Below are 15,499 nucleotides of genomic sequence, written 5' to 3' on the forward strand. Positions count from 1 at the left end.
GCTCCACAGGTGGAACCAGGTACGGTGGGGGGCCGCCTCAAAAATTTCAGCGATCAGTGGGCTCGCTCACAGGTGGATCCCTGGATCTTTCAAGTAGTATCTCAGGGGTACAAGCTGGAATTCGAGGCGTCTCCCCCCCGCCGTTTCCTCAAATCAGCCTTGCCAGCAACTCCCTCGGACAGGGAGGCTGTGCTAGAGGCAATTCACAAGCTGTATTCCCAGCGCGTGATAGTCAAGGTGCCCCTACTTCAACAAGGACGGGGTTACTATTCCACACTGTTTGTGGTACCGAAACCGGACGGTTCGGTGAGACCCATTTTAAATTTTAAATCCTTGAACACATACATAAAAAAATTCAAGTTCAAGATGGAATCGCTCAGGGCGGTTATTGCAAGTCTAGACGAGGGCGATTACATGGTATCCCTGGACATCAAGGATGCTTACCTGCATGTCCCCATTTACCATCCTCACCAGGAGTACCTCAGATTTGCGGTACAGAATTGCCATTACCAATTCCAGACGCTGCCGTTTGGTCTGTCCACGGCACCGAGGGTGTTTACCAAGGTAATGGCGGAAATGAGGATACTCCTTCGAAAAAAGGGAGTTTTAATTATCCCATACTTGGACGATCTCCTAATAAAGGCGAGATCCAAGGAGCAGTTGTTGGTAGGAGTAGCACTATCTCAGGAGGTGCTACACCAGCACGGTTGGATTCTAAATATTCCAAAGTCACAGCTGGTTCCGACGACACGTCTACTGTTCCTGGGAATGATTCTGGACACAGTCCAGAAAAAAGTGTTTCTCCCAGAGGAAAAAGCCATGGAGCTGTCGTCTCTAGTCAGAAACCTCCTGAAACCAAAACAGGTGTCGGTGCATCACTGGACGCGAGTCCTGGGAAAGATGGTGGCTTCTTACGAAGCAATTCCTTTCGGCAGGTTCCATGCCAGAATCTTTCAGTGGGACCTGTTGGACCAATGGTCCGGATCGCATCTTCAGATGCATCGGCTAATAACCCTGTCTCCAAGAACCAGGGTGTCTCTACTGTGGTGGCTGCAGAGTGTTCATCTTCTAGAGGGCCGCAGATTCGGCATACAGGACTGGGTCCTGGTGACCACGGATGCCAGCCTTCGAGGCTGGGGGGCAGTCACACAGGGAAGAAACTTCCAAGGACTATGGTCGAGTCAGGAGACTTCCCTACACATAAATATTCTAGAACTGAGGGCCATTTACAATGCCCTAAGTCAGGCAAAATCCCTTCTTCAAAACCAGCCGGTACTGATCCAATCAGACAACATCACGGCAGTCGCCCATGTAAACCGACAGGGCGGCACAAGAAGCAGGACGGCGATGGCAGAAGCCACAAGGATTCTCCGATGGGCGGAAAATCACGTGTTAGCACTGTCAGCAGTGTTCATTCCGGGAGTGGACAACTGGGAAGCAGACTTCCTCAGCAGACACGATCTCCACCCGGGAGAGTGGGGACTTCATCCAGAAGTCTTCACACTGATTGTAAATCGTTGGGAACGGCCACAGGTGGACATGATGGCGTCCCGCCTAAACAAAAAACTAGAGAGATATTGCGCCAGGTCAAGGGACCCTCAGGCGATAGCGGTGGACGCTCTAGTGACACCGTGGGTGTACCAGTCGGTTTATGTGTTCCCTCCTCTGCCTCTCATACCAAAGGTACTGAGAATAATAAGAAAACGAGGAGTAAGGACTATACTCGTGGTTCCGGATTGGCCAAGAAGAGCGTGGTACCCGGAACTTTAAGAGATGATCTCAGAGGACCCATGGCCTCTGCCGCTCAGACAGGACCTGCTGCAGCAGGGGCCCTGTCTGTTCCAAGACTTACCGCGGCTGCGTTTGACGGCATGGCGGTTGAACACCGGATCCTAAAGGAGAAAGGCATTCCGGAGGATGTCATTCCTACGCTGATTAAAGCCAGGAAAGATGTAACTGTAAAACATTATCACCGCATATGGCGGAAATATGTTGCTTGGTGTGAGGCCAATAAGGCCCCAACAGAGGAATTTCAGCTGGGTCGATTTCTGCACATCCTACAGGCAGGAGTGTCTATGGGCCTAAAATTAGGCTCCATTAAGGTGCAGATATCGGCTCTGTCGATTTTCTTCCAAAAAGAACTAGCTTCACTACCTGAAGTTCAGACATTTGTAAAAGGAGTGCTGCATATTCAGCCCCCTTTTGTGCCTCCAGTGGCACCCTGGGATCTCAACGTGGTGTTGAATTTCCTAAAATCACATTGGTTTGAACCACTGAAGACCGTTTATCTTAAATATCTCACGTGGAAAGTGGTCATGTTATTGGCCTTGGCTTCGGCCAGGCGTGTTTCAGAATTGGCGGCTTTGTCATGCAAAAGCCCTTATCTGATTTTCCATATGGATAGGGCAGAATTGAGGACTCGTCCCCAGTTTCTCCCTAAGGTGGTATCAGCTTTTCACTTGAACCAACCTATTGTAGTGCCTGCGGCTACTAGTAACGTGGAGGATTCCAAGTTGCTGGACGTAGTCAGGGCCTTGAAAATTTATGTTTCCAGGACGGCTGGAGTCAGGAAAACTGACTCGCTATGTATCCTGTATGCACCCAACAAACTGGGTGCTCCTGCTTCTAAACAGACTATTGCTCGCTGGATTTGTAGCACAATTCAGCTGGCGCATTCTGCGGTTGGACTGCCGCGTCCTAAATCAGTTAAAGCCCATTCTACAAGGAAGGTGGGCTCATCTTGGGCGGCTGCCCGAGGGGTCTCGGCTTTACAACTTTGCCGAGCTGCTACTTGGTCAGGGGCAAACACGTTTGCAAAATTCTACAAATTTGATACCCTGGCTGAGGAGGACCTTGAGTTCTCTCATTCGGTGCTGCAGAGTCATCCGCACTCTCCCGCCCGTTTGGGAGCTTTGGTATAATCCCCATGGTCCTTTCGGAGTTCCCAGCATCCACTAGGACGTTAGAGAAAATAAGATTTTACTCACCGGTAAATCTATTTCTCGTAGTCCGTAGTGGATGCTGGGCGCCCGTCCCTAGTGCGGATTGTCTGCAATAATTGTACATAATTATTGTTTAATAACGGGTTATTGTTATGAGCCATCTGTTGAGAGGCTCAGTTTTGTTTCATACTGTTAACTGGATATGGTATCACGTGTTGTACGGTGTGATTGGTGTGGCTGGTATGAGTCTTACCCGGGATTCAAAATCCTTCCTTATTGTGTCAGCTCTTCCGGGCACAGTATCCTAACTGAGGCTTGGAGGAGGGTCATAGTGGGAGGAGCCAGTGCACACCAGGTAGTCTAAAAGCTTTCTTTTAGTTGTGCCAAGACTCCTGCGGAGCCGCTATTCCCCATGGTCCTTTCGGAGTTCCCAGCATCCACTACGGACTACGAGAAATAGATTTACCGGTGAGTAAAATCTTATTTTCAATTATTTCAATGTTATAGTCTATCTTGGTGACTTGGTGACACACCAACAGAGCAATAATGACTGGACCTGACTTTTATGTTTTACAATTATGTCAGTTTTTCTGGATTATCATACAAGATATGGCCATACCTGGACAACATGCTGGTTATAGCAGAGTTAGAATGTACTGTAAATGTCACAACAGTATAGACAATAACCTTATTGCAGAAACATGGTTGGACAGTGAGTGGGACAACAGTCAAATTGTACTCTCACTGAAATAAAATTTCTGGGGATACAAATAAATACCCTGCAGAGCATACTGTCAGAGGAGAGGTGTCTCAAAAAACCCATGGCACATCAAATCCACATCCATCAGTTGGCACCAGTAAGGAGAGTGCTTCAGCTGTTGGAAATTTTTACCTTTGCCTTAGGGGTACTTCACTGGCCAATATTGTATATTTTTTGTTTTGCTATGCACTTCCAGTGGTGGCCGGGGATGGTCGCATGTTCAGAAAGCTTCCGTCCCTGGCCCCACAATTCACAACCACCCTGCATCAATCCGTCCACCCACCGTTGCAGAGGTGCCGCTGAAGTGTGGCCTCAACCACCACTCCGAGCTCTACTGCGCACATCCGCCACCTCTGCCGTGATCGCACCAGAGCTGCCCGCTGATCGGATCTACGCAGCTTTTGTCTGTATCCGCTGCCAGGGCCATCCGTTTGTGGACTCAGTGCCGCCGCCGGGAGCTGTCCGCTACCAGCAGCAGTGCAAGCCCCTGCTGGAGACCTGGCTCTGCTTCACTGCCGCCCCAAGATGTGGTCTTGAACAGACACCCGGCGGCCAGGCAGATATTTTCAGGTGGGATGTGAGCCGAGGAGGGAGAGCCCAGCCGCGGCCGCCATCTTGACATGGTTCAATTCCCTGTGTTGTAGGTTGGAGGCCACCATGCACAGACGACTTCCACATGTCTCTGGTGCTAGACCACCTCAGGACTTGGCTGGAGGAAGGGACCCGACCAGCTTCCAAGCCAGAAGATAAGCCATCAGCCTGATGGTGTGGGCCTCCACCTGGGGGATCCCAGGGCGGGAGGACGACTTCTTCATTTTGCACACATCTGGCAGCAGTCCACCACAGATGCCTGGGTGCAAGAAGTGGTATCTCATGGTTATGCGCACCCTCCACAAAGGTTCTTTTGTATCAGCCCGTCTTCAGTGGAAACGAAGGCCAGGGCCTTGCAAGAGGCAGTTCAGAAGTTGCTTCAATCAGGAGTGATAATTCCACTTCCTCCTGCGCAACGAGGACAAGGTTTTTATTCCAACCTGTTTCCAGATCAGAAGCCAAATGAGTCGTTCCGTCCCATACTCAATCTCAAAGTGGTGAACAAGTACACTTGGGTGCCTCGTTTTCATATGGAGACTTTACGCTCCATTATTTTGCCCATGGAGCCAGAGGATTTTATGGTATTTCTGGATATCCAGGATGCTTACCTACATGTTCCTATAGCACAGTCCCATCAGTGATATCTCAGGTTTCTATCCTCCTGCAACACTTTCAGTTTCAGGCTCTACCATTTGGACTGGCCACAGCTCCAAGAGTGTTCACCAAAATTATGGTGGTAATGGCGACTTTTTCCATACCTCGACGACTTATTAATCCTGTCACAATCTCAGGAATTTCTTCAGTGTCATCTGCAACAGACAATAGCTTGTATGCAGAGACACGGTTGGCTCATAAATTGGGCAAAGTCGTCCCTGGTTCCGTCACAACGGATGACGCACTTGGGGGCTGTACTGGATTCGGGTCTTCAGAGAGTAATTTTACCTCTCAACAAAATATCCACAATACAGTCGAGGATTCAGGAGCTGCTACACAGTCAAGGGTATCCATTCACGCAGCGGTGCATGTGATGGGATCTATGGTGTCGACATTCGACATAGTGGAGTATGCTCAATTCCACTCGAGTCCTCTACAACATCTGATCCTTTCCAAGTGGAATCAGACAAAAAAAACTCAGACTATGGTCCTTCCTCTGGAAGTAAGGATGTCATTAGCCTGGTGGCTACAGACATCCCATCTGGACAAAGGGAAACACTTTTGGATCTCAGACTGGGAGGTTCTGACAACGGATGCCAGTCTTCAGGGCTGGGGAGCAGTGTCAGAAAGAAGTTGCTTCCATGGGCAATGGACCACGGAAGAAAGTTGCGTGCAAATAAATATATTGGAACTTTGGGCCATATATATGGCACTCATTCAGACAAAGGACATTCTTCAGGAGAAACCAGTTCAAATTTACTCGGACAATGCAACGGCAGTAGCGTACCTCAATCATCAGGGAGGAACTCGCAGCCAAAAAGCAATGAAGTAGGTAAGCCGCACGTTAAGGTGGGCAGAACTTCATCATCAAGCCTTGTCCGCAGTGTTCGTTCCGGGAGTCCTAAACTGGGAAACGGATTTTCTCAGTCGACACGCCATTCATGCAAACGAATGGGCTTTACACCCCGAGGTCTTCCAGACTCTGGTAGACAAGTGGGACTTACCAGAGATAGATCTCATGGCTTCCCGTCAGAACAACAAAGCTCCCGCATACAGGTCAAGGACAAAGGATCCCAAAGCGACCTTTGTGGATGCCTTGTTAGTAAGATGGGACTTTCGACTGGCCTATGTGTTTCGCATCGCCCTGTTGCCCAGGGTGATGCGAAAGGTAAAACAGGGAAAGGGCGCCGTGATACAAATAGCTCCGGCTTGCCCCAGAAGACATTGGTACACAGATCTGCAGAGGCTGTCTGTGGATACTCCGTTCCTACTCCCTCAACGTCCAGATCTACTATCTCACGGTCCTTGCTATTACAAGCACCTGGATTGGCTGTCTTTGACGGCGTGGCTCTTGAGACTTCGATCCTGAACGCAAGAGGATTCTCACAACAGGTGATTCAAACAATGCTTAGTGCAAGGAAACCATCCTCAGCTCGCATTTATTACCGAATATGGCAGGCCTATATTCAATGGTCTAGTGACAGAAAATTTGACCCCTGTCTTTCTGAGTTTCCAGGGTCCTAGCATTTCTTCAGGCAGGAATGGACAAAGGTCTACAGGTGGCTTCCAGTGAGAGTTCAGATGTCAGCATTGACTATATGGTTTCAAAAGAAAATTGCTAACCTACAGAATGTTTGCACTTTTTCCAATTAATGCTTCACATCCAACCTCCTTTTGTTCCTCCTACAGCTCCTTGGGATCTAAGTTTAGCCTTAAAGGCGCTTCAGGTTGCCCCATTTGAACCACTGAAGCAAGTGGATCTTAAATGGTTGACAGCTAAAGTTCTCTTTCTACTGGCTATTGCTTCAGCTAGAAGAGTTTTAGACTTAGGGGCATTGTTATGTCGCCCTCCTTTTCCGAAATTTCATCCAGATAGAGCGGTTCTCAGAACCAAATCTGGTTATTTTCCTAAGGTGGTGTCTAAATTCCACCATAACGAAGAAATTTTAGTCCCGGCCTTCCAAAGGCTGGACCTTTCTGCGGGAGATGCATCATTGGACGTAGTCCGTGCTTTAAGGATCTACGTGGATCATACCAGTGTCACCAGAAAGACAGACACTCTCTTTGTTCTCTACGGATTTCACAAGAGAGGATGGCCTGCTGACAAGCAGACACTGGCAAGGTGGCTTCGGATGACGATTTCAGAAACATATTCTCAAGCTGATCTCCCTATTCTGGCTAATGTCTCTGCTCACTCTACTCGTAAGGTAGGTCCGTCATGGGCAGCAAAACGTGGTGCTTCAGCTGAACAGATATGTAAGGCAGCCATATGGTCTTTCATTAACACATTCATTAGCATTATGCCTTTGATACCTTTGCCTCTCAGGACACTGCGTTCGGGTGAAGGATTCTCCTGTCCAATCAGGAGCATCCCATCCACTAAAATTGCTTTGGGACATCCCAATGTTTATCCTGTGGATAATCTGTGGACCCTGCTGGAGAAATACGTAGTTATGGTAGACTTACTGTGATAACTCTATTTCTCCTAAATCCACAGTATCCACAGGGATCCCACCCTGACGCACCTGATTTGAGGATCCTTACATCTACTAACCTCTTCCTTCTTGTACGGAAGTGTGTTTGTGTGTTCTTCTCGCCTGATTAGGGCTCTCAATGATGCTCGTTCCTTGAGCTTTGGAAAACAACTGAATTGCCTGAGCCAGGAGGCGAGGATATTGGGAACTGGCCCATTGCATTCTGGGAGGCCGAAAGCTTTTGATCGTTGGTGCCAATCCGCTGACGCTACCTCATATCCCAATGTTTAACCTGTGGATACTGTGGACCATAACGAAGTATCTTATTCAAACATGGAATCACGAGAAAGTACAATTCAGTATCTGAACAATTTATATTACAAATGTTAGTATGTTTTTTCTTCTTCAGGGTCAATAGGGCTCCACAGGGGAGACAGTGTGGGTGTAGGTGGTTTGATAGGATCGGGCACCAAACAGTTAAAACTTTTACAGCTTCCAGGATGCTCCGGTCCTGCTCCCTATACCCCGCCCATAGCCCAGGCTATTATTTTCTCTTTGGTGTCGGCAGAAGCCAGATGCACTGTTAACAGTGGGGCTGCTATAAAGCAGCCCCAAGCTTTCTTTTTATGATTTTCTTTTTAAAAAAAATGTAATTTCAATAGAGCTAGCAGCGCTAGGCAGTCCTAAGGATGCCAGCGCTGCTGCTCCATCAACCCCCCAGTAAGCGGTCTGGTGATTCCGAGCGGGGCACCTGAGAGCACTGCTTCCTGGGAGACCCCGGACTGTAGCCTGAGCACGGGATAACAGGTTCCCGCTTGCGGAAACCTGCGTCTGTGTGCAGTCCTACCTTTGGAGACAGACTGGAGGTGCTGATGTGCGCCCCGGTTCGTCCGGGACCCCACTAGACCACCAGGGCTAAATATATTGGTGCAGGGAAAATTAATGAGGCCAGGGAACCTGTGGTTGATGTCAGCTCTCTCCCAGTGGCCCCTCCCTCAGCTCAGGGCGCCATTCCACTGCAGTCTTCCCGTCTCTGAGCTGCTCCTCCCTCACCCTCCTCCCCTTCAGAGACCTACAGCAGCCATTTTCTCCAAGCAGCTACAGGTTTCCGGAAATGCTGGGTCCAGTCTCCATGTATACCTCCTAAGAGCCAGGTTATACAGCGCTATATCTTACCAGCCACTATAGTCTGTGTAGTTGATTTAGTGCCCATTGCGGTTATATAAATTGTATTTTGCATTGTCTGCGACTTATGCTAACTCTGCGGTCTGATTTTTCTGCTGTCAGCTTATACCTTTCCCTTTCTTTCCTATAACCCTAAGATACTGTACAGGTGTATATGGGTTCATTATACTTCACATCTGCAGTTTTTGTGAATGCTTTCACAGTACTATTGTTGTTGCACACTGCCTAGTGCCATATTGTGTGTGATAAGGGGTAATGATAAGGGGTATACTTTTTTCCTCTCTTCTATTCCCCTACTTTTCCCTGTCTGATTCTATTGTTTGTATTATATTACTATATTTCATATCTTTGAAGCAAATGTATCATTTTAACCCTTTTAGTGATTTATAATAATTCATCACTAATTGTGTACCTTTTATTAACAAACCCGCAGAGGTTGCATCTAGACATATATATCTTTAAATCATTAGGAATATTCTGTTCATGGAAGAATGCACACCAGTCATATAGAATGTAAAACGTAAGAATGTATTTCAACAAACAATTGCTACTCATAGAATTCACTTTTATCATTAAACAGTATTGGTCAAATACAATGCAAGTCACCATATAATAGTTTCACAGATTCAAACTATATAAGAAAAGAAACAGGATGAAAGAAGTGTGAAAATGTATGTATGTGTGTTTTTATATATATATGTATATATATATATATATATATATTTATTACTGGGGAGATATCACTCAAAGCACTCGGCTAAATCCTAGATTTATTGATATATATTGGAAAGATATATATCTTAGAGGAATATCTTAGGGGATTGGTTTTGGTTTATGTGTGTGTTTGTGTGTGTGTGTGTGTGTGTGTGTGTGTGGGGGGGGGGGGGAGGGGCAGCATGTGACTGCATGATCCACAGACCGCATAGGACAGAATCTAGACTCCCTTTTTGGAAAACTCCCATGATTCCAGAATGTATAAGCGTCAATATAATGCATATGTGCTGATTTCACAATTCCAAGCCATCTAATCACCTTTCACAATTCCAAGCCTTCTAATTACCTTTCACAATTCCAAGCCAACTAATCACATTTCACGATTCCAAGCCAACTAATCACATTTCACGATTCCAAGCCAACAAAGTATCTCAATAACCAGAGCATATTGTATACTGTCCATATTATATGAACCATCACAAGACCAGATCACCAGGTAACCACAAGTATCAGCATGCCATTGCTACAAGCACATGACTACAGTAACAAAAGGAAGTATGTGTTGACTTCTATATTTCAGTAAGATGCACTATATAAAACCACTACAATCTGTTATAAATCACCATACCAGGAATGCTATGCTACAGATTGTCTACTGTTCCAATTACCATTACAGATTTCACAGAGTATTATCACCAACACATAACAATCACATAATTGCACAAGTACCATTAACCTTAAGCCATTTGTATTTCCAAATTAACTATTCTATGCCAATCGTTTCACAACTACTGTACCACAAACACATATTTAACTATTCTATGTCATTTATCTATGAGATATATAGAGTATGATACTTAGCCTTCCAGGGGAATAACTCCCAAGCTTCCCAGGAGTATCAAGGTCCATGCTTCTGAGAGAGTCTTTGTAGCTGTGTGCAGCCAGTGTGGGAGTCAGGAGAAAGAGAGAGCTCTGATTTCAAGTGAGTACAGTATATCATACCTGCAACCTGTGGGTGTGTCTTTCACAGCATGTGAGCTAGCTGTATCAGTGAGCTGAGCTGGCCATGTGCTGGGATTGTCTTGTTCAAATGCTAACTAGCCAAGACTACAGTGTGGGGATGTGTATTAGGCTCAGGTTACAGAAGCCAATATTATCAATTCATTCTTTGTATAATAGTAAAATATAATATATGTATCTAAAATGGATATAAGGGAATTACTCTGTAACAGTGTGTTATACTATTCCTAAAGCTATGTCTAGCAAAGGCAAGGGTCACAAAGATGCGGAGGCTCCTATGCTGGTCTCATGCAAGTCCTTTTCAGCGTGATTATCCCCTCAGAACATTGTGCAGGATGGTTTGTGTGCGTCTTGGCTATATCCCACCTAACCAGCCAGCCCCTCCACCTCCTGTTCAGGATCCTCCCTGGGCTTCCTTTTGACAGGTGTTGGCACAGATTGCAGACCGCTTAGCAGCGCCCCCGGTTGATCCCCCTATGGGATTCCCACAGCAGGTACATTCTGCAATACCAATCACGGCTATGCCCCCTCCCTGGGTGGATGTGCTCTCTACCTCAGCACAGAGTCTAGCTACTACCTCTGCTGCTCTTCAACAGATGCTACAGGGTGAAAGACCCTTACCCACTAGGTGTGCTATGACATACTCACAGTGTACGCAGCTTTACATTCAGAAATCTCATCTGGGGAGACAGATAAGGCAGGTGTTTCTCTCACTGAGTCTCCCTCTGGGGAGGAGGAGCATCATTTTACATTTCATATACCTGCACTAGTGCGGGCCGTCAGATCCATTCTTCAAGTAGAAGAAGAGGAGCCTGCTTCTAAAGCCCTGCTTTATAAGTGTGTCAGAAGGTACTTAATGCTGAATTTCCTCAGTCAGATCAGCTTACTGAACTCATGCGTGAAGTATGGAATGACCCTGGTAAAAGTTCCAGTTACCTAAGTGTCTGGCTTCTTTTTACCCTATTCTAGCTGCTGATTGTGCTTAGTGGGAGGTTCCACCTGCTGTGGATTCCCAAGTGGCACGCTTGGTTAAAAGTGCTACTTTACCTAACCCTACAGCATCTTCCCTAAAGGAGAGTATGGATAGGAAGCTTGAAGCCTGTCTCAAATCTGTTTATTCCCTTACAGGAGCTATTACTAGACCTGCTATGGCGGTGCCTAAGGCCGTTGAGAGCTGGGCAGAAGCTCTGGAGAAAAGCCTTTCCTCTGATGTTACCCGGGAACAGCTGTCCCACATCACTCATATCAGAGATGCAGCCGCCTACTTAGGTGAAGCGGTTCTGGATACGGGTCTCCCGGCTTCCAAGGCGTCTGCTACCTCGGTGGTGGCCCGCCGCATCCTCTGTCTACACTCATGGAAAGCTGAAACAGACTCTTAAGAGGGCTCTGGAAAACCAGCCTTACACTGGGGGAAGTCTGTTTGATGCAGAATTGGACAAAATTGTGGTTACTCTGGCAGGCTCCAAAACTGTTTTCCTGCCCTCCATACCTGCCCCGAGGTCCCGGACATCTTCCTTTCAGTCCTTTCACCCCCAAGGCAAGCCTAAAGGACAGTCCTTCCCCCGGCAGTCGGCTTCCACAAAGACCTTTCAAGTCCAGGGCCAAGCAGGCATGGGCTACCAGACGTCCCACTCCCAAGTCTGAAGATAAGTCCTCAGCCTGACAGGATGAGCCTCCTCCTGGGGGATTCCCGAGTGGGAGGCAGGCTTCTTCAGTTCGCACAGTTGTGGTGTCAGACCACCACAGGCGCCTGGGTGCAAGAAGTGGTCTCTCACAGGTACGCTCTCTCATTCTGGAGACTCCCCCCTCAGCAGTTCTTTTGCACAGGCCCTCCATCAGACCCGAGCAAAGTCTTGGCCCTCCAGAAGGCCATTCAGTCCCTTCTACATTTGGTAGTAATCGCGGTTCCTTTATCACAGCGAGAGACAGGTTTTTTTTCTCTACCCTGTTTTTGGTTCAGAAACCCAATGGGTCTTATCGGCCTATCCTCAATCTCAAATCCCTAAATAAATTTATCAGAGTGCCCAGGTTTCGTTTGGAAACCCTCCACTCTATTGATCTATCTATCTATGATATTCTATTATATTATATATTATATTATATTATATTATTCTATGATACTCTATTGATCTATCTATCTATCTATGGAGCCTGGGGACTTTATGGTGTCTCTTGATATTCAGGACACTTACCTGCATGTACTTATAGCACCCTCTCAGCGGTTCCTACGGTTTGCTATCCTCCAGCAATATTTCCAATTTCGGGCACTGCCCTTTAGTCTATCTACTGATTTCAGGCTCTTTGCCAATATAATGGCTGTTATGATGGCATAGCTGCGTCATTAGGAGGTCAGAATACTCCCATACCTGGACGACCTGCTGATCTTCGCACATTCTCCGGAGGTCCTTCACCTCCATCTTCAGATGACCATTGCCTTCCTGCAAACACATGGCTGGCTAATCAACTCAAAAAAGTAATCCGTTACATCTGGGTGCTCTCCTGGATTCTCAGGTACAGAGAATTTTCCTGCCAGCAGACAAGATTTGCGAAACTCCAGAAATGAGTGCAAGTTACTTCACAGTTGCTGAGTGTCAATCTACGCAGCCATGCAGGTCTTGGGGTCCATGGTCTCCACCTTCGACATTGTGGAGTAAGTACACCCATTTCCACTCCAGACCCCTGCAACATCTGATCCTGTCCAGATCGAATGGACAACCGCATATGATCAGGTCCCAGATGATGGTCCTCTCTCCGGAGGTTCGACTGTCCTTAGCCTGCTGGCTCCAGCCGTCTCACTTGGACATGGGTCGACACTTCTGGATCCCGGATTGGGTACTCCTTACCATGGATGCCAGTCTCCGCAGTGACCGGCCAACACTCCTTCCAGGGCCGTTGGACTCCCACCGAAAGTTGCTTACCAATTAACGTCCTCAAGCTACGAGCTGTCTACAGAGCATTCACTTTAGCTTAGACCATTCTCCATGGGAAACCGGTCCAGGTCCAGTCCAACAACTGGAGGAGGCGCTCGCAGTCTGTTGGCAATGCAGGAAGTAGCTCATATTCTCCAATGGGCCGAACGCTATCTCCTGGGCATCTCGGCGGTGTTCATACCAGGGATCCTCAACTAGGAAGCGAACTTCCTTAACTGTCACGACATGCACATCGGCGAGTTGGCTCTACACCCAGAGGTCTTCCAGCTCCTGGTGGACAAATGGGGCCTGCTAGATGTGGACCGCTTGGCCTCACGACACAACCACAAGGTTCCCGTGTACAGGTCCAGGACAAGATATCCCGAAGCAGCCTTCATGGATGCCAGGTCCAGGACAAGATATCCCGAAGCAGCCTTCATGGACTCCGAGCAGTGAAGTGGACCTTCCAACTGACGTACCTCTTCCCTTCAGTCTCACTCCTTCCTGGGGTCCTTTGCAAAGTCAAGCAAGAAGGAGGCACCGTCCTGTTGGTAGCTCCAGCCTGACCCAGATGCCATTGGTTCTCTGATCTCTAGATGCTCCCTTTCCTCTACGACCAGACCTGTTGTCTCAGGTTCCCTGTCTATGCGTGGCTCTTGAGTCATTCCTCTTAAGGTGCAAACGTTTCTCTCACTCTGTGGTCCAGATCATGCTCAAGAGTGCAGAAGCCGACCTCAGCCCATATCTTTTACTGTGTGTAGCATACATACTTCCAGTGGTACGCTGCAAGATGCTTTGACCCTCTGTTTTTTATAGTTTCCTGAATCCTTGCCTTTCTTCAAGCTGGATTGGATCTCAGACTCCACCTGGCATCTCTGAAAGTGCACGTCTCTGCTCTGTCAGTCTGGTTCCAGCGTAAAATTGCTACACTGCCGGATGTTTGCACCTTTCTTTAAGGTGTCCTACTTATTCAACCTCCCTTTGTCCCTCCAGTGGCTCCATTGGATTTGTCAGTGGTTCTCCAGGCGCTTCAGGAACCTCCGTTTGCACTCTTGGCATAAGTGGACTTCAAGTGGCTAACAGCTAAGACTCTTTCTTTTTCATCCACTAGGGGTCACTGGAGTACTCTTGGGATATGGACGGCCTCCGCAGGAACAGGGCACTGAATATTCAAATTTAGTAACACTCCTCCCCTCCATATTCCCAGAGTACCTCAGTGTTTTTTCTGTGCTCGTCGGAGCAACAGGGCTGGTGTGGCGCTGCCACACTTAGTGAATTTTTTTTATTTTTTATTTTCATATAGTACTGGCCACGTGCATTGCACTTCGGCCATATATATACATTTTACACACCTTAAGTAACTATTTACTGAGTCGTGCAGGTGTTTGTCTGGGTATATTGTATTGTCTGTCTGCATAGGGCAGCAGAGGAAAAAGAAGTATGTTTTGTCGGTTTCCTTTCCGGAAGCCGGTTTCATCCCCGGACACTCCATGGTCTATGTTAGCAAATGTAATAGCTGGGTTGAAATCAGAATTGGCCGTCGCTCAACACGAGCAGGAAGCGGCAAGATGGGAGTCTCGGGTAAGACCACCAGAATTACCGGAGGGCTCTCAGCCTTTGCAGAGGTCCAAGTCCACTTTGGATACAAGGGATAAATTTAATATAATTTACCAGTTTCTGCTAGTTGCAGTCTGAAGATTCTATGCTAGTCCTCACTGCGCAAAATAAGGGTGAGGAGCGCAAATTAGACTAGCAGTCAGATACTGCAGGTTGTGACAGCACAAGTATTGATAACGGCCAGTGTGTTAGTCTCTGCAGTTTACAGAGACTAAGGAGCCTCTGATATCTGATAAAGTCGTATTTACTAAACGACAGAGATCTCCATTAGGTTTCCTGTGTCAAAATCTCTTAATAAGATGTTGGTAGAAACATGGAAGAACCGGATAACAGGTTCTTTACCTCGCCGATTTAAGTCTCGTTACCTGTTTCCACAGTCACGTGACATCTACAGGTGAGAATCCGCCATTGGTGGATTCGTCTGTTTTAACACTTCTAAAGACCCTTCAGATCGTAAAATAGAAGGGCATTTGGGTAACTAAGGCGCTAATTATGGATAACAGAACTCGAGATGGCGATCACCTTATACTTCTCACTAATCTGAGAAGCTGCTAGGTATCTATGTACAGCTTCTCCTACCGGCTGTCAGCTCACTTCTCGCCTTTCATCGTCGCTACTTACAGCACGAGCACT

The 15,499-nt window shown here is 47.3% G+C and overlaps 1 protein-coding gene across 4 annotated transcripts in view; it reads left to right on the forward strand.

Moving 5' to 3' along the window:
• Positions 1-15,499, forward strand: part of GGA3 (golgi associated, gamma adaptin ear containing, ARF binding protein 3) — a 213,012-nt gene that overhangs the window by 7,052 nt on the left and 190,461 nt on the right. The window contains exon 1 of one of the 4 annotated variants that reach the window (XM_063960642.1): positions 10,189-10,302. The exons of the other annotated variants lie outside the window; for them this stretch is intronic. The gene's annotated coding sequence lies outside the window, so the exon portion shown is untranslated. Of the gene's footprint in view, positions 1-10,188; positions 10,303-15,499 lie in introns of those variants that run through there. 4 annotated transcript variants of the gene reach the window in all.

Source organism: Pseudophryne corroboree, chromosome 3 (assembly GCF_028390025.1).
Source record: "Pseudophryne corroboree isolate aPseCor3 chromosome 3, aPseCor3.hap2, whole genome shotgun sequence".
Taxonomy (NCBI): Eukaryota; Metazoa; Chordata; class Amphibia; order Anura; family Myobatrachidae; genus Pseudophryne; species Pseudophryne corroboree.